This window comes from Mercenaria mercenaria, unplaced genomic scaffold (assembly GCF_021730395.1).
Source record: "Mercenaria mercenaria strain notata unplaced genomic scaffold, MADL_Memer_1 contig_3173, whole genome shotgun sequence".
Lineage (NCBI taxonomy): Eukaryota > Metazoa > Mollusca > Bivalvia > Venerida > Veneridae > Mercenaria > Mercenaria mercenaria.
Window position 1 is genome coordinate 28599 of NW_026461289.1, and position 20264 is coordinate 48862.

A 20264-nucleotide genomic window follows, 5' to 3' on the forward strand; every position below is an offset into this window, starting at 1 on the left:
ACCGAAAATATTTGACCTTAAAGTGTTACTCTGACCTCTGAGCTAGCGGTCTAGGTCTTGTGTAAGATATCTCATCTTGTTATGGGAAATTTTGTGCAAAGTAATATTAAAATACTTTGTTGGACGGCAGAGTTGTGAAGTGGACATGTAACAAACCCTACTCATACTGTTAATCTTTGACCTCCAAGTTAAGGTCTTGGAATTGTGCATGACACACACTGTCTTGGCATAGGGAATAGAGATCAATACTAGAGCTATCACTATAGGTGATGAATGTACCCCCCCCCCCCCCCGCATGCACTGACACAGTACATTGCAATTGACGCACACAAGATTGCATAATTATGTGGACTGTATGTATATAGACAGTATGTATACAGTATAGTAGCAAGAAACAAAGTCCCATAACTATGCAGAATATTAATCTAAAAGAACGTAACATGCACCATGCACAACTAAGGTTGGTACTGATCACTTGTGTGAAGTATCATTAAATTGTGTGCAAGGGTTCGGAAGATTAGGCAGGCACAAGACTGCATATCGTCACCTCAACGCAAGAAGTGGATAAGTGCATTGACTTAAAGAAGGACTTATTCACTTTTTGCACTAAGGTGACAATATGCAGACTGTATGTACATAGTATGTTAACAAGAAAGAAAGTCCCATAACTCTGCAATTTTTGTCGTTGAAAGAACCTAACATGCTCCATGCATAACTGCTGTTGTTACTGATCACTTGTGTGAAGTTTCATTAAATTGTGTCAAGGGGCTGAGGAGAAATGATGCGCACAAGATTGTGTCTATGTATATACATGTAGTTTAGTAACAAAAAACAAAGTCCCGTAACTCTGCAATTTTTTTCTGAAAGAACCTAACATGCCCCATGCACAACTACTGTTGTTTCTGATCACTTGTGTGAAGTTTCATTAAATTGTGTCAAGTGGATGAGGAGAGATGGTGCGCACAAGATTGCGTTTATGTATATAGTATAGTAACAAAAAACAAAGTCCCATAACTCTGCAGTTTTTTTTTCTGAAAGAACCTAACATGCCCCATGCACAACTACTGTTGTTACTGATCACTTGTGTGAAGTTTCATTAAATTGTGTCAAGTGGATGAGGAGAGATGGTGTGTACAAGATTGTGTCTATGTATATAGTATAGTAACAAAAAACAAAGTCCCATAACTCTGCAATTTTTTTCTGAAAGAACCTAACATGCCCCATGCACAACTACTGTTGTTACTGATCACTTGTGTGAAGTTTCATTAAATTGTGTCAAGGGGATGAGTAGAGATGGTGCGCACAAGATTGTGTCTACGGACAGACAGACGGAGGGATGGACAGACGGCAGACAGACAACCTGAAAACAGTATACCCCCCTTACAACTTTGTTGTCGGGGGGGGGGGGGGGGGGGGGGGGGGGGGGGAGGGGTACAATAACTGCACCTTTACTAATCAAACCTGTTCTGTACTACAAAAGTGCTTCAGGCCGGTCATATTACCACATATTTTGTCAAAAGGTTTAACAAATTACAACATGAAATGTTTTTATTGTTTTATAATCTTTAAACATTAGAGCATTTTAGAAAAAAAGTCCTCAAAAAAATCCCATGGGAAAATTTTAAAAAATGAGATTATAAAGGGCACCCTCTTTGCAATTCAATGATTCAGACGAATCAAGAGTTTCATTCATTAGGTAACATACATTAGTTTAAACCTATACGTTGGTTTATTTCTTCAATCAGAGGCATTGATTATATGAAATATCACATAAATTAAAGCTGATACTAAGCTTTGTTGTGACATTTACACTATAGATTTACCCCACCCATCAATTTTATTTGTGTTGGATTTAACGCCGTTTTTAAACAGTATTTCCGTTATGTATCGGCAGGCAATTGACCTAACCAGTGTTGATTCTGTACCTGTACAAACCTGTTATTCGCAAGTAACTACCAACTTCCCTACATGAATCAGAGGTGGAGGATGAATGATTTCAGACACAATGTCTTTTATCAAATTGTCATGGAGAACATACGGCCCGCCCAAGGATCCAATTCACGACCCCGCGATCCGTAGATCGGTGCTCTTCCCAATGAGCTAAGCGGGCGGGTCCACCCTTCAATAAAACGTGCATGCAATATCTTTAATTTAAAACTATTTCCTTGAAACTCGCACTAAATGTAATAAATATTATAATAACAACAGTATATTAAAAAACTTTAAGGAAAAGAATCCCAGATCAACAGTGACTGTACTATAGTATATATAGAACAGGTCACTACAGTAAAATGTTAAAACTGTTTTAAAATCGATACTAAACTACAATGTTCAGCTAACAGCAAATGTACACAAAGCCGTAATGTACAAAAATGTGAGAACAAAAATCTGCGATGCGATATACTGTAAAAATATGCTCTATTATAAAGTTAGTATGTTGTCCTTAGTAATAAGACATGTTTCTTTAAAACATGTTAACTGTAATTCAGGAGTTCGAAAAACTTTTCATTGCTCTCTCAAGCTTATGAAAGTCAGTTAAGTGTTAATGTCATGACATCTACAGCCATCCCAGTAGAGCAACCTCTGTGCCAAGGAACAAGTTTATCACCACGTCTGTACAATCCCAAGTCAAGAGGGTTCGTTTCCTTTCCAATCCATGTCTCTACTTTAATGGCAGTGCTCTCTAAAATTATGAAACTTTGCAGTTGCCTCTGTAGGAGTTAAGCTCTGTATCTTTACTACCGATGTGCTTGTTGCCTTCGTAATGAATGTTTTGTACCTCAATGTGTTTAATGTTTCATTTGTTTTACCTTTGAACAAACATAATTATGAATGATATACTACCAGCTGTTTCAATGTCATCATGTTAAGAGTGTTTATTTACAAAGCTGCATGGGATCATTTAATAATTTAAGCTATTTGCTCACTTTCAGTGTTTTCAAAATAATGCATGGTTTTCAAACATGCCTCTTTAGATGATTCTTTTGTTGGTCTACCTTTACTATGTTTTACAGTATTCTGAGGTGTTTGATGTTGAGTCGGAACTTGACATCCTGTTCTGAAATGCGTGCTACACTTTTGATGATATCTTGCACCAACTGCTGTTAGATCATATACGGATTAGAGTCAACAGAAGACTTCGCTCCCAATTTTTCTTTATATTCGACTGAAATTTGGAAGTCATGATATGCCTTTTTGTCATTTTGTTTGGCATCTGTACCACAGAACAGGCATTTGAAATGAAAAGAAGTCAGATGAATGTGTCCGTTTCGCTACGTTATAGAGGTACCGTTTGCATCTCCAAGTAGATTCGGGAGGCAGTAATTTTTCTACACTCATAGCACACAACTTTCTCAGGTCTAACATACATTTGTTCTCCTGCAATTTTATAAAAAGAGTAATAAACATAAAGGTCAACTGATTTCACATTAAGATTAATAGGCGAGTAATATAAAATCTATATTTATAAAAAGGTTGACACAAATAGACTCATTATGGTCCCTTTTTATAATTCATTCTTTTATGTACAAATATCAAAGATGTTTAGGTTTCAAAGGAGGAGATACAATGACACACAAGTATTGTGTAATGTTTTGATACAATAATACAGTGAAACACCAGATGGCGATTTGAAAATACCTTTCTTTCAATACAGATACACTACAGAATTGAATATTGAAATTAAATTGGTAATAAGTATCACGCGATTGCATTCTTCTGCTTCCATTCTTCTCAATGTTTAAATAAATACACAACGCTATAGATAAGCCAGGAAATAGCATAAACTACAGAAATGCATGAATATAATATTAGTGTACCTTTATTCCTGGCTGAAGAAATTAACTATCTACACATCTTTTCACCCAATGTTGCTATTTTACGTTCGTCTTTCATGTCGCAAATAACATAATTCTCCTCAGCACTGAAAATGGAAAGATTAGTGTTAAACTGTAAGGTGTATCAACAAATTTTCACAAGAAAATTATATGCATTGGTATTGAAGTATTTAAAACAATTTTGTAAAAATCAAATGTTACAAATCCAAATAGCAAGGGTTTTACTTTATGATGAAATCCAGTAAACACCAGACAAATAGTATAGCACACTTTGAACAGTAAAAAACTTGTTTCTTCTAGTAGCGCTTATGCCACAGACAGCATAACGCAATCATAAATTCTGATCTGAATATAACAAAATTGATCCTATAACAATGACATATAAAATAGTATTTTTGAAAGAAATATACTTCTACTACTTAGATATACAAAATAGATGCATTTAATTTCGTTTCTACAAAATTAATAATTTTAAACATCTTTTTCTACGACACAAACACGCTTCCGTATATCTATTTTCCATGCATAACCCATGTGCCTGATTTAACTTTACTAGACCTTTTTCAGATTATTCTACCGTTGACAATTCTAATACTGAGTACCGCTAACACTTACATTTCATACTGGTCTGTGTATTAGTACATGTTTTGAATAAAACACTTTGTCGTAGTGAACTTCGCGGAAACCCATAAAAATCAAACAGCCTTGATAACTATATAATTTAATATTGCATTCACGTAGTAACAGACATTTGACAGACTTCAGTCAATAAATATTTTTACTTACCATACACGATTCACTTGACAATAACCAGTATTCTTCGAACAGAGTGTGTTCCAAACAATTTGACAGCGAACTGCGATAGTTACTTCTTACCGGAAGTAAAGAAAAAATAGCACACGGTGCATGATAACGGACACTGGAAAATACTTTTTCCCCCAATAAATATGATGTGATATCTCAGTATCCTGTAGTGGTATTTTTGAGGACTTTTTTTCTGTGTGTTATCTTGTGTATCTATACTCATTCCATGCTAAATATCTCATGTTGGATTTAGTTTGACCATATGTTTCATTATAACCGGCCTACTTCTATTGTGACATTTTGATACAAGCAAAACTGTATTATCTGCACTATAAAATACTTACTGGTATTTAATTTTATAATTGGCTTGTTATAAAAAGCTTGTTAAAGGTTTTACCATAAGTAAGCTGAAAAAAAATCATATGAAGCAGGTTTTAAAGGGTGAATCAAACACATGAATAAATCCTAAATGTTTTTGTTGTGCAAAAAGGCATGATATTGTGTCTTAAACCGTTTTCATTTCCACGCGAATGTGTAATAGCAAGGGAAGTAAACTTATAGATTTTTTTTCAGGCCCCAAAAAGGGCAACCCCTTTATTTTCAGAAGTTATATGTACATATTACAGTCAAACTTCTTTAACTCGATTCCGGATAATTTGTACACCACCCTTCTCTTGAACTCGTCGTCAGGTCCCAGAAAAATCCTTGTATAATGAATTTTGTTTGATCACTCAAACAAATTTTACTGGTCCCGTCGAGTTCGAGTTAACGAAGTTCGACTGTAATAACATCAAATTTTAGTTACCATATATTGCATATATTCTATGAAGGATAACACATCGACAGTAGTAAATCTATAGATGGGAAATAACCCAGTTTGCTAATATATTACTACCATAAACTTGTGGCTGTTTTTCAAAGTCTTCAAATTGTGAACAGTATAAGAGTCACATATCCTATACAAAGTATTAATTTTAGGCAAGATTTTCTTTTGATAAACTAAACAAGTCTTGTGAAATCAAAGGCAAAGATACGAAATTCACTAAGACAAAGATGTTAGGGTATAAAGTTTGGGGGTTTTTTTTATTAAAGGGAGAAAACTAACATATTCTTTTCAAATGCTGGTTATCCTTATTACAATGACTATAATCATCATAAATTACATGTCACACACATTTTTTAACCTAGGGCAATAATTTGAACAATTGCTATAGACAGTACAACTATGATATCACATGCCAAATATCAAGGCTCTAGCTATTATTGATTTTCAAAGTTTTTAATGTATAAACAAGAGGGCCAAGAAGGCCCTATATCGCTCACCTGACCTACTGACCTAAAGATCACAAGGATTAACATTCTAACCAAGTTTCATTAAGATATGGTCATAAATTTGGCCTCTAAAGAGTTAACTAGCATTTCTCTGATTTGACCTGGTGACCTAGCTTTAGACCTCACATGACCCAGATTCGAAACTGACCTAAAGATCATCAAGATTAACATTCTGACTAAGTTTCATGAAGATACAGTCATAATTGCGGCCTCTAGAGTGTTAACAAGCTTTTCCTTTGATTTGTCCTGGTGACCTACCTATTTTTTGATCCCACATGACCCAGATTCGAAGTTGACTAAAAGATCATCAAGATTAACATTCTGACAAAGTTTCACGAAGATACAGTCATAAATGTGATCTCTAGGGTGTTAACAAGTTCTTCCTTTGATTTGACCTGGTGACCTAGTTTTTGACCTGACATGACCCAGATTTGAACCTGACTTAAAGATTAACAAAATTAACATTCTAACCAAGTTTCATTAAAATATGGTCATATATGTGGCCTCTAGAGTGTTAACTAGCTTTTCCCTTGATTTGACCTGGTGACCTAGTTTTTGACCCCACCTGACCCAGATTGAACAAGACCTATATATCATCAAGATTAACATTCTGACCAAGTTTCATTAAATTATGGTCATAAATGTGGCCTCTGGAGTGTTAACTAGCTTTTCCTTTGATCTGACCTGGTGACCTAGTTTTTGACCCTACATGACCCAGATTCCAACTGGACTTTGAAATCATCATGAGTAACATTCTGACCAAGTCTCATGAAGATAAAGTTATAAATGTGGCCTCTACAGTGTTAACAAGCTTTTCCTTTGATTTGACCTGGTGACCTAGTTTTTTACCCCAGATGACCAAATATTGAACTCATCCAAAAAATTTTAAGGGTAAGATTCTGACCAAGTTTCATTAGATTGGGCCAAAATTGTGACCTCTAGAGTGTTAACAAGTTTTTCATTTGATTTGACCCAGTGACCTAGTTTTTAACCCCAGATAACCTAATATCAGCTTGTCCAAGATTTCATTGAGGGTAACATTCTGACCAAATTTCATTACGATTGGGCCAAAATTGTGACCTCTAAAGTGTTAACAAGCTTTTCATTTGATTTGACCTGGTGACCTAGTTTTTAACCGCAGGTAACCTAATATCAGCTTGTCCAAGATTTTATTGAGGGTAACATTCTGACCAAGTTTCATTAAGATTGGGCTAAAATTGTGACCTCTAAAGTGTTAACAAGCTTTTCCTTTAATTTGACCCAGTGACCTAGTTTTTGACCCCAGATAACCCAATATCAAGCTCATCCAAGATTTTATTGAGAGTAACATTCTGATTAAGTTTCATTAAGATTAGGCCAAAATTGTGACCTCTAGAGTGTTAACAAGCTTTTCCTTTGATTTGACCTGGTGACCTAGTTTTTGACCCCAGGTGACCCGATATCGAACTCATCCAAGATTTCATTGAGTGTAACATTCTGACAAAGTTTCATTAAGATTGGCTCAAATTTGTGACCTCTAGTGTGTTAACAGTCAAATTGTTGACGATGACGACGGACGACTGACGACGGACTATGGACACAGGGCGATCACAAAAGCTCACCTTTGAGCACTTCGTGCTCAGGTGAGCTAAAAATGAGAAGAAATCCCTAAATCTGTTTGACTATGAAATACTACTGTTTGCAGATCAAATTGCCATTTTAATTTTTTTCAAATCAATAGAGTTGCACGTTTACGTCACAAAAACTGTGAAGATGAAGCTATTTTTGGAGTAACCCTGACAGGTTAATCCCACCTCATCCACTGTAAATTATTTATTCACCTTGTCGTGAAACTTTTTTTCTTTATCTTGACATCACACAAAGCGCGCGCTCTGACTCTATCTCTTTGAAGTATCGCTGTACTTGCATACATTGTAAAGTGCAATAAGGTGATATTGGATTTGTTTTAAAAAGTAGAATATAGAATATTTGAACTGCGTTCAAATGTTAACAGCGTTTTTTGTTTTTTAAGACAATTATTATCGACGAAATTTCCAACCACGCAAGGTATACAAGGCTTTATAGAAAGGTATCATTGAACCTTCAAGCTACGTAACACTTGTAGATCTAATTGTCATATCCATAAACAAGAGGGCCACAAAGGGCGTATCGCTTACCTGACCTACTGACTTAAAGATCATCAAGATTAAAATTCTGACCAAGTTTCATTAAGATATGGTTATAAATGTGTCCTCTAGAGTGTTAACTACTTTTTCCTTCAATTTGATCTAGTGACCTAGTTTTTTACCCCACATGACCCAGGTTCGATCTTGGCCTAAAGATCATCAAGATTAACAGTCTGACCAACTTTCATGAAGATACAGTCATAAATGTGGCTTCTAGATTGTTAATAAGCTTTACTTTTGATTTGACCTGGTGACCTAGTTTCTGACCCCATCTGACCCAGATTGGAACTTAACCTTAAGATCATTAAGATTAACATTCTGACCAAGTTTCATAAAGGTATGGTCATGAATGTGGTCTCTAGTGTTCAGCAGCTTTTCCTTTGATTTGACCTGGTGACCTAGTTATGACCCCCACCCCATGACCCAGATTCAAATTGACCTAAAGATCATCAAGATTTACATTCTGACCAAGCTTCATGAAGATAAAGTTATAAATTTGACCTCTAGATTGTTAACAACAAACTTTACCTTTGATTTGACGTGGTGACCTAGTTTTGGACCCCATATGACCCAGATTCGAAGCTGACCTAGAGGTCATCAAGACAAACATTCTGATAAATTCCCATGAGTTTCAAACTTAAAATTACGTCTCTAGAGTGTTAACAAGCTTTACCTTTGATTTGACCTGGTGACCTAGTTTTTGACCCTACCTGACCCAGATTGAAACTTCACCTAAAGACCTTCAAGATTTACATTCTGACCAAGTTTCATTGAGATATGATCATAAATGTGGCCTCTAGAAAGTTAATTAGCTTTACCTTTGATCTGACCCAGTGACCTAGTTTTTGACCCCACCTGTCCCAGATTAAAACTTTACCTAAAGATCATCTAGATTAACATTCTGACCAAGTTTCATTAAGACACGGTCATAATTGTGGCTTCTAGAGTGTTAACTAGCTTTTCCTTTGATATGACTCGGTGACCTAGTTTTTGACTCCACATGACCCAGATTCAACCATAACCTACAGATCATCAAGATTAACATTCCGATTGAGTTTCATGAAGATACAGCCATAAATTTGGCGTATAGAGTGTTAACAAGCTTTTTCTTTGATTTGACCTGGTCACCTAGTTTTTGACCCCATCTGACCCAGACTGGAACTTAACCTTAAGATCATTAAGATTAACATTCTGACCAAGTTTCATAAAGGTATGGTCATGAATGTGGTCTGTAGTGTTCAGCAGCTTTTCCTTTGATTTGATCTGGTGACCTAGTTATGACCCCCACCCCATGACCCAGATTCAAATTGACCTAAAGATCATCAAGATTTACATTCTGACCAAGCTTCATGAAGATAAAGTTATAAATTTGACCTCTAGATTGTTAACAACAAACTTTACCTTTGATTTGACGTGGTGACCTAGTTTCGGACCCCATATGACCCAGATTCGAAGCTGACCTAGATGTCATCAAGACAAACATTCTGATAAATTCCCATGAGTTTCAAACTTAAAATTACGTCTCTAGAGTGTTAACAAGCTTTACCTTTGATTTGACCTGGTGACCTAGTTTTTGACCCTACCTGACCCAGATTGAAATTTAACCTAAAGACCTTCAAGATTTACATTCTGACCAAGTTTCATTGAGATATGATCATAAATGTGGCCTCTAGAAAGTTAAGTAGCTTTACCTTTGATCTGACCCAGTGACCTAGTTTTTGACCCCACCTGTCCCAGATTAGAACTTTACCCAAAGATCATCTAGATTAACATTCTGACCAAGTTTCATTAAGACACGGTCATAATTGTGGCTTCTAGAGTGTTAACTAGCTTTTCCTTTGATATGACTCGGTGACCTAGTTTTTGACTCCACATGACCCAGATTCAAACATAACCTACAGATCATCAAGATTAACATTCCGATTGAGTTTCATGAAGATACAGTCATAAATTTGGCGTATAGAGTGTTAACAAGCTTTTTCTTTGATTTGACCTGGTGACCTAGTTTTTGATCCTACCTGATCCAGATTAAAGCTTAACCTAAAGACCTTCAAGATTAACATTCTAACCAAGTTTCATTAAGATATGGTCATGAATGTGGCCTCTAGAATGTTAAGTAGCTTTTCCTTTGATTTGACCCAGTGACCTAGTTTTTCATCCCACCTGACCCAGATTAGAACTTGACCTAAAAATCATCAAGATTAACATTCTGACCGAGTTTCATGAAGATACATTCATAAACGTGACCTCTACAGTGTTAACAAGCTTTTCCTTAGATTTGACCTGGTGACCTAGTTTTTGACCCCAGATGACCCAAAATCAAACTCGTCCAAGATTTTATTGAGAGTAATATTCTGACCAAGTTTCATTAAGGTTGGACCAAAATTGTGACCTCTAGAGTGTAAACAAGCTTTTCCTTTGATTTGACCCGGTAACCTAATTTTTGACCCCAGATGACCCAATATCGAACTCATCCAATTTATTGAGGGTAACATTCTGACAAAGTTTCATTTAGATTGAGCCAAAATTGTGACCTCTAGCGTGTTAACAGTCAAATTGTTGACGGACGAACGACAGACGGATGGACGACGACGGACACAGGGCGATCACAAAAGCTCACTTTGAGCACTTCATGCTCAGGTGAGCTAAAAACTGATTTATTTGATATTCAAACTTTTGCAGAGTCTTCTGTAGCTTAACTATCGCAAATCTATCTCCATTATAGATCTGGCTTTTTTTTTGTTTTTTTTGGTGAGGTTTACTATTTATTTGAAGTCGTTTACACACTATTTCAGTTATTTACATACAGGCAGTTGATAAGCCCTGCCTTCGTTCATGGAATCAAAGTACTGAAAATACAGAAAGGCTGGCTACCATAAAACACTGAATGAAAACTGTGCGGGAAAGATGTTTGCAAAATCTTAGATATAATGGGTTTTCCATATTAAACTAAGGCGAGCATAGGGTATTGTTGTGATGAACCATCTTGATTAACTTGTGCAGCCAAGTTAAAGTTTAATCGAGAAACCTAGTTTATCGGACTTAAACATGGGTCCAAGAGAGTAAACTATAGTTTAAGCCCGTTATACTGTGTGTTCGCTCGAAAATTTATGTTAGTATTCGATAATCCTAGTTTTTCGACAAAGAATGTAATTATTGGATAATTACGGATGTGAACCTATGTTTACAGCCATGAACTTGGGTTTACGAGCGTGAACCATAGTTTATGAACGTGAGCGTATGTTTAAGTTTGAAAAACTTGGTTTCTCGAACAAAACTATGACTTTTGGTCATTATCCTATGTTCACCAGCGTTAACCCATTTTTACGGTCGTAAACCTAAGGTCTCGATCGTTAACATATGTTCACGTTCGTAAGCTATGGTTTACACTCGTGAACCCTGGTTTACTCCCGTAAACATAGGTTCACGCTCGTGAACTTAGAATTACGGCCGAAATTCAAAGTTCAATTGTAAAACCTAGTTGAAACCTGGGTTCATGGGCGTATTTTCGCTCAAAAATATGGGTAAGTATTAGAAAAACCTTGTTTTATGTTCGAAAACCCTTGTTGACCGTAAAACCCTTTTCCACGTTATTATTAGACAATTGGCGTGCCATAACCGTTTATATATGTTTCTTAAGAAGCGATAATAAACACTGAGGGACATAATGTCAGATAAAATATAAAGATAACAAGCACAACATTTATAGTTCGATATGCAATCCCCCCCACCCAACACACACATCATGTGTGAATGTATGAGCATTGATCAGATGGGGTGATTTTCTTGTCGGTATGAGGGAAATTTTGGGTTTGAAACCCGCTATAAACCGGACTGTTAATCATTATTGTCTAGTCATGTTCCTTCCTTAATACGATGGTTAGGAAAATTGACGTACCCGTAATAATGTACTCCTTTTTTGAAGAGTATTCAATTCCTACCATGAGATTACTTTAACTAATTTTTCAGGAGGGCGTAGGTTCAAGCCCCAGGAGGACCAAACTTTGTTCATTATATCTCTTTTTTTCGAGTAAGATAAACTGTTTTTTAAGACTTATTATCATTGATCTAATGTTTTATTTGATTAGCCATTTCTTGCTGTTTCAAATGAATTTAACCTGAAGGGTGCATGTTTAGACATCTTTGAAAATACTTAGTTATATTTGTAAAAGTTCTTGATCCAAACTTTGTAAACAAAAGAATAAATGTAGGTAGGTAAGTTTTACTTCTGCCCTATGGTTCTATATGAATGCATAGAGCAAGGCAATATTTTTTTAAGAGTTGGAGCTTAATTTCTTTCCGATTAAATCCTTTAACTCGAGGCTCCCCAGAAAAATTGTTATCGACAATTTTAATTTTACTTTGTGTTTTATAATTGTTACAATTGTTATAATTGTAAAAATATTTGGTGAAATGAATTCTCTGTGATCGTTTTGCACAATGGCTATCACTTTGAAATTTGTCTCTGTTTCAGCTGGAGGTTAAAAAGACATAATTTATACAAAATTAACAAATAACAAGAGCTGTCTCCATAGGACACATGCCCCCGATGGCGCTTTGAATGAATAGTTATGGCCAATGTTAGAGTTTAGGACCTTTGACCTACGGACCTGGGTCTTGCGCGCGACACGTCGTCTTACTATGCCACACATTCATGCGTAGTTATTTTAAAATCCATGCATGAATGACAAAGATATGGACCGGACATGCCCATCATTGCACTATCATGAAATATGACCTTTAACATCTAAGTGTGACCTTGACTTTTGAGCTACGGACCTGGGTCTTGCGCGCGACACGTCGTCTTACTGTGGTACACATTCATGCCCAATAATTTTAAAATCCATGCATGAATGACAAAGATATGGACCAGACACGCCCATCAATGCACTATCATGAAATATGACCTTTAACGTATAAGTGTGACCTTGACCTTTGAGCTACAGGCCTGGGTCTTGCGCGCGACACATCGTCTTACTGTGCCACACATTTATGCATAGTTACTTGAAAATCCATCCATGGATGACAAAGATATGGACCGGACACGCCCATCAATGCACTATCATGAAAAATGACCTTTAACGTCTGTGACCTTGACCTTTGAGCTACGGGCCTGGGTCTTGTGCGCGACACGTCGTCTTACTGTGGTACACATTCACGCCAAGTTATTTGAAAATCCATCCATGGATGACAAAGATATGGACCGGACACGAAAATTGCGGACAGACCGACAGACAGACAGACGGTTCAAAAACTATATGCCTCCCTTCGGGGGCATAAAAATAAAAAGAAACAAACAAATAACAACGACACGGTAAAAGTCGTTTAAAGATGAATCACAGTGCGAAAATATGTTAACTTCAGGACTGTATCAAGTTAGTGCAATTGTTAAACATTACCAATACGGGTCCATTATCTTAATATAACCTTAACAAGAGTGCCAGAATGTCACAATATACGCCCGTCACAGCAAATTTCTTTACTCTAGCTGCTGTATTGCAAATGAATTTTAATTTTGTGGTTGTTTAGTAATCATTGTAAGTCTTTTGTTTTCCTAAGTCCACAAAAAAAATTTCTTACCAGGTAGAGACACCTTAAAATACACCTAAAATTTGAAAGTAACATCTATGTTGTACCTCAGGAAAGTGGTTTTGGTTTTTCCCTACGGTCAATTATAAAAAAAGTTACAATATAAGTTATTCATAGTAACAACTAAGGGAAGTTAATCTTAAAAAAAAAAAAAAAAAAAAAAAAAAAAAAAAAATATCCAAAAAAAAATTGTAAAAAAACCCCAAAAAACAAGAGTGCCAGAATGTCACAATATACGCCCGTCACAGCAAATTTCTTTACTCTAGCACATGTATTTGCAAATGGAACTTTAATTTTGTGGTTGTTTAGTAATCATTGTAAGTCATTTGTTTTTCTAAGTCCACTAAAAAACTCCTTACCAGGTAGAGATACCTTAAAATACACCTAAAATTTGAAAGTAACATCTATGTTGTACCACAGAACAGTGGTCTTGGTTTTTCCCTACGGTCAATTATAAATATGTTACAATATAAGTTATTTATAGTAACAACTATGGGAAGTTAATCTTAAAAAAAAAAAAAAAAAAAGAAAAATCCAAAAAAAAATTGTAATGTTGTACTACAGAAAAGTGGTCTCCATTTTTCCCTACGACTAGTTATGAAAAAGTTACAATATAAGCTATTTATAGTAACAATAAAGGGAAGTAATTCTAAAGAAGGGAACTGCGCATGACACTTCGTCTCATGATGGTGTATAATTGTGCCAAGTTACATCAAAATCCCTCAATGCATGAAGAAGAAATGCTTCGGACAGTCATTCTTGTATCTGACCTTTGGCCTCTAAGTGTGACCTTGACCTTAGACCTAGGGACCTGGTTCTTGCGCATGACACTCCGCCTCGTGGTGGTGAACATTTGTGCCAAGTTATATCAAAATCCCTCCATGCATGAAAAAGATATGCTCCGGACAAAGTTTTCTTTCTTGTATCCTTTGACCTCTAAGTGTGACCTTGACCTTAGACCTAGGGACCTGGTTCTTGCGCATGACACTCCGACTCATGATGACAAACAATTGTGACAACTTTCATCAAAATCCCTCTATGCATGAAGAAGATTATGCTCCGGACAAAGTCATTCTTGAACTTGACCTTTGACCTCTAAGTGTGACCTTGACCTTAGACCTAGGGACCTGGTTTTTGGGCATGACACTCCGTCTCATGATGGTGAACAATTGTGCCAAGTTTCATCAAAATCCCCTCATGCATGTAGAAGATAATGCTCCGGACAAAGTCTGTGGACGCCGCCCGCCCGCCCATCCGCCCGCCAGGGGCGTTCCCATAATACGTCCCGTTTTTCAAACGGGCGTATAAAAATCCCCCAAAAAATTATAAGTCCACAAAAAAATTTTACCAGATAGAGAATTTGGTCAAAATACACCTCAAAATTGGATGTAGCATGCATGTTGTACTACAGAAAAGTGGTCTCCATTTTTCCCTACGACTAGTAATGAAGTTACAATATAAGCTATTTATAGTAACAACAAAGGGAAGTAATTCTAAAGAAAGGAACTGTGCATGACACTTCGTCTCATGATGGTGTATAATTGTGCCAAGTTACATCAAAATCCCTCCATGCATGAAGAAGAAATGCCTCGGACAAAGTTATTCTTGTATCTGACCTTTGGCCTCTAAGTGTGACCTTGACCTTAGATCTAGGGACCTGGTTTTAGCGCATGACTCTTCGTCTCGTGGTGGTGAACATTTGTGCCAAGTTACATCAAAATCCCTCTATGCATGAAGAAGAAATGCTCCGGACAAGGTTTTCATTCTTGTATCCTTTGACCTCTAAGTGTGACCTTGACCTTAGATCTAGGGACCTGGTTCTTGCGCATGACACTCCGCCTCATGATGGTGAACATTTGTGACAAGTTACATCAAAATCCCTCTATGCATGAGGAAAGAATGCTCCGGACAAAGTTTTCATTATTGTATCCTTTGACCTCTAAGTGTGACCTTGACCTTAGACCTAGGGACCTGGTTCTTGCGCATGACACTCCGCCTCATGGTGGTGAACATTTGTGACAAGTTATATCAAAATCCCTCTATGCATGAGGAAAGAATGCTCCGGACAAAGTTTTCATTATTGTATCCTTTGACCTCTAAGTGTGACCTTGACCTTAGACCTAGGGACCTGGTTCTTGCGCATGACACTCCGCCTCATGGTGGTGAACATTTGTGACAAGTTATATCAAAATCCCTCTATGCATGAAGAAGAAATGCTCCGGACAAGGTTTTCATTCTTGTATCCTTTGACCTCTAAGTGTGACCTTGACCTTAGACCGTGGGACCTGGTTCTTATGCATCACACTCCGCCTCATGATGGTGAACAACTTTGCCAAGTTTCATCAAAATCCCTCCATGCATGTAGAAGATATGCTCCGGACAAAGTCATTCTTGAATTTGACCTTTAACCTCTAAGTGTGACGTTGACCTTAGACCTAGGGACCTGGTTCTTGCGCAGGAGACTCCGTCTCATGATGGTGAACAACTGTGCCAAGTTTCATCAAAATCCCACCATGCATGTAGAAGATATGCTCCGGACAAAGTCTGTGGACGCCGCCCGCCCGCCCGCCAGGGGCGTTCCCATAACACGTCCCGTTTTTCAAAAGGGCGTATAAAAAGTTGAAAACATGTGGTTAAACAAAACTTGCTTACATCTACACCTCCACCCTTAAAGCAAATTGGTGACAAAGTGCTATTTACATTATATCTTTCAGTATTCGTCAGAATGTTTAAAACGAATTTAGTATAAAAATAGCCTAAAAACAGGTATAATGTTAAAAACAGGTATAATGTGGTCATTTGTTCCTTCTCACGTTACTGTGGCAGTTCCACGTAGCGATTACGTCCCTTAGTCCCTAAAGCAAATGATCTGAAAGAATAGATTCTTAAAACTTAAGCCCTAAATATAAGACCTGACATAACTCATATCACTATAAGTTCATTTTAATTGATATTTCATATTTCTTATTTTCCACGTTATGTCAGGTCGTCGAATAATGCACAGTATAATTCATATCGACGATTGTTTCTCGGAACCAGCGTTTGTTTACTTAGCTGCTTATAGACCGAAATCATAATCTATAACGAAGCGGTCAACGTTGAGTTACGAAAAGTTCCATTCATACCATCATTATGTAATATTTTCTAATGTTATCTTTCAAGTATTTACCGTTAAAAAATAAAACATTATTATAACATGTTTGAGCAAATAGATCTATTGAGACAGGTAAGTTTAACAATCTTTATACAACTCTATGGCAAAACTGATAAATGTGGCGGACTATTTGAATTGCGCATGAAATTATATTTTGTGTTGTCAGTCTCAGCACCTGTTGAGCTTTGTAAAAACTCGATATATGGTTATAATAGTCTGGCGAATATCGCCAGCCTAAAAAAACAGTTACTAGTGTTTGCAGATCCAATTGCCCTTTCGCCTTTTCTTAAATCGATAGACTTATACCTTTACGTCACAAAATTAGCGATGCTGAAGCTATAATTGGATCTTGTCTATACAGGTAACTCCGCCTTTCCGAAATGAGTAAAAAAAAACTAAATGAACTTGTTTACATAGGCTGCATGACCGAGAAATGATTAAATACTCATAAATACTGTTGGAACGGTGTTTGACCGGATTGTAACAGATGTACCAGATCTAATCTTCATTTAGAATTTAAATGAATCTTGCCACAATGCACACTATATTTAGGTAGTGTCTATGTGAAAAAAGATACCCTCTAATACATTACAGGCCTTTTTCTGCCTAAATTTCAGTACCTTTTGCTGCAGAATTTTCTTTTAAATAATGGTTCTGGTGTTTAGTTTTCACTATAATTATAAAACATGCCTGACTATATAGAGTTGTTGGATTTGCTCATCATTGATTGAGGGGCATAAGTTCAAATCCGGGAACCGACCATGTCTCTTAAGTTGAAAAAAGTCGGCAATTTCTTACGGAATATGTGAGTCTTAGTCTAACTAATTTGACGAGATCCTAGGAAACAGTTATGAGTTGTTTTCTCCACTAGAAAAAAATTATCGTTGAAATGCTGATTTTGTTGCGAATATGAGATAAATTCAAATAAAACTTACATGTATCAAAAGGTAGTCCAAATAATTGTACTCAAGAGTTGAATATTGTTTATTTTTTGACTTGTCGAAATCCTCTTTAGGTAGACAACGTAAAATATCAAAATGTAAAATTGGTCTTCCCGAGGTCTCATTTTTAGACTTATCAAAAGGCGGATTCAATTCCTCATTAATTTATGTAAAAGTTATCATAATTCCACTTAACACGATTAACGTTACACATACAGTGCAAGCGAAAAAACCCCAATAACTTTACATGACGTTGTGCTGTTATTTATCCTCAATTATTTTGGTCCTTTTAGAGTGACTGTCACAAATATAAAATAAAACAAACTTAACATCGAATTATTTTGACTTATGCGAGTCTATAACTGGTTCTTTCCATGAACGAAGACAATGCTTATCAACTGCCTGTATGTAAATAACTGAAATAGTGTTTTAACGACTTCAAATAAATAATAGAAAAGTTCACATACACGCAAACCCCACAAAAAAAAAAACAAAAAAGAAAAAAAAACAAATAAATAAAAAAAACTAGATCTAAAATGGAGTTAGATCTGCGATCGTTAAGCTGCGAAAGACTCTGCAAAAGTTTGAATATCAAATAAATCTGTTTTTATGGATATGACAATTAGATCTATGGCTTATAAGTGTTACGTAGCTTGAAGGTTCATTGATACCTTTCTATAAAACCTTATATACCTTGCGTGGTTGGAAATTTCGTCGATAATAATTGTCATATCACACAAAATACGCTGTTTGCATTTGAACGTAGATCTATAGTTAAAATATTCTATATTCTACTTTTAAAACATAACCATTATCACTTTATTGCACTTTACAATGTATGCAAGTACGGCGATACTTCAAGATAGAGTCAGAGCTCGTGCTTTGAGTGACATCAAGATAAAGAAAAAAAGTTTCACAAAGTGAATCATGGAATGAATAATTTATTGCGGATGAGGTGGGGTTAACCTGTCAGGGTTACTCCAATAATAGCTTCAGGTTCACAGCTTTTGTGACGTAAACGTGCAACACTATCGATTTGAAAAATGTTGAAGGGGCAATTTTATCTGCAAACAGTATTATAGACTCCCATAAGTCAAAATAATTCAATGTTTAGTTTGTTTTATATTTGTGACAGTCGCTCTAAAATGACCAAAATAATTGAGGATAAATAACATCACACCGTCATGTAAAGTTATTGGTTTTATCACTTGCACTTTATGTGTAACGTTACTCGTGTTAAGGGGAATTATGATAACAGCATCGAGAAGTTGGCACTGACATCGAAGATTGAAAATCGAAATTAAATTTCTAGCCAGCTTTAAACTTCGAGCCAGGTCGAAGATCGAAATTCAACATAGAATATCAATTTCGTGCTTGCTTTGAACCTCTAGCCAGCTCGAAGATCGAAATTCAAGATACAATTTCGAGCTGGAGTTTAATTCGAGCCAGCTCGAAGATCAAAATTCAGATTTTCAAAAAGTTGAATCTCGAGCTGGGGTTGAATTTCGAGCCAGCTCGAAGATCGATATTCAGATTTTCAAAAAGTTGAATTTCGAGCTGCGGTTGAATTTCGAGCCAGCTCGAAGATCGAAATTCAGATTTTCAAGGAGTTGAATTTCAAGCTGGGGTTGAATTTCGAGCCAGCTCGAAGATCGAAATTCAGATTTTCAAAAAGTTGAATTTTGATCTTCGAGCTGGCTCGAAATTCAACCCCAGCTCGAAATTCAACTTTTTGAAAATCTGATCGAATTTGGATCTTCGAACTGGCTCGAAATTCAACCCCAGCTCAAAATTACACTTTTTTAAAATCTGAATATCGATCTTCGAGCTGGCTCGAAATTCAATCCCAGCTCGAAATTCAACTTTTTGAAAATCTGAATATTGATCTTCGGGCTGGCTCAAAATTCAGCCCCAGCTCGAAATTCAACTTTTTGAATATAGATCTTCGAGCTGGCTCAAAATTCAACCCCAGCTCGAAATACAACTTTTTGAAAATCTGAATTTCGATCTTCGAGCTGGCTCGAAATTCATCCCCAGCGCGATATTCAACTTTTTCAAAATCTGAATTTCGATCTTCGAGCTGGCTCGAAATTCAACCCCAGCTCGAAATTCAACTTTTTCAAAATCTGAATATCGATCTTCGAGCTGGCTCGAAATTCAACCCCAGCTCGAAATTCAACTTTTTCAAAATCTTAATATCACCCCAGCTTGAAATTCAACTTTTTCAAAATCTGAATTTCGATCTTCGAGCTGGTTCGAAATTCAACCCCAGCTCGAAATTCAACTTTTTCAAAATCTGAATATCAATCTTCGAGCTGGCTCGAAATTCCACCCCAGCTCGAAATTCAACTTTTTGAAAATCTGAATTTCGATCTTCGAGCTGGCTCGAAATTCAACTTCAGCTAATTTCGAACTTTGAGCTGGCTAGAAGTTCAAAGCAAGC

General features: G+C 36.4%; 1 long non-coding RNA gene across 1 annotated transcript; it reads right to left on the bottom strand.

Annotated features, from left to right (window-relative positions):
* Window positions 1-1534: 1534 nt before the first annotated feature.
* LOC128552805 (uncharacterized) lies at window positions 1535-4748 on the bottom strand. Its single transcript, XR_008369171.1, has 3 exons — window positions 4623-4748; window positions 3819-3922; window positions 1535-3378 (listed from the first exon to the last, which is right to left on the bottom strand). It is a non-coding gene; the product is annotated as an uncharacterized LOC128552805 (long non-coding RNA).
* Window positions 4749-20264: the final 15516 nt, after the last annotated feature.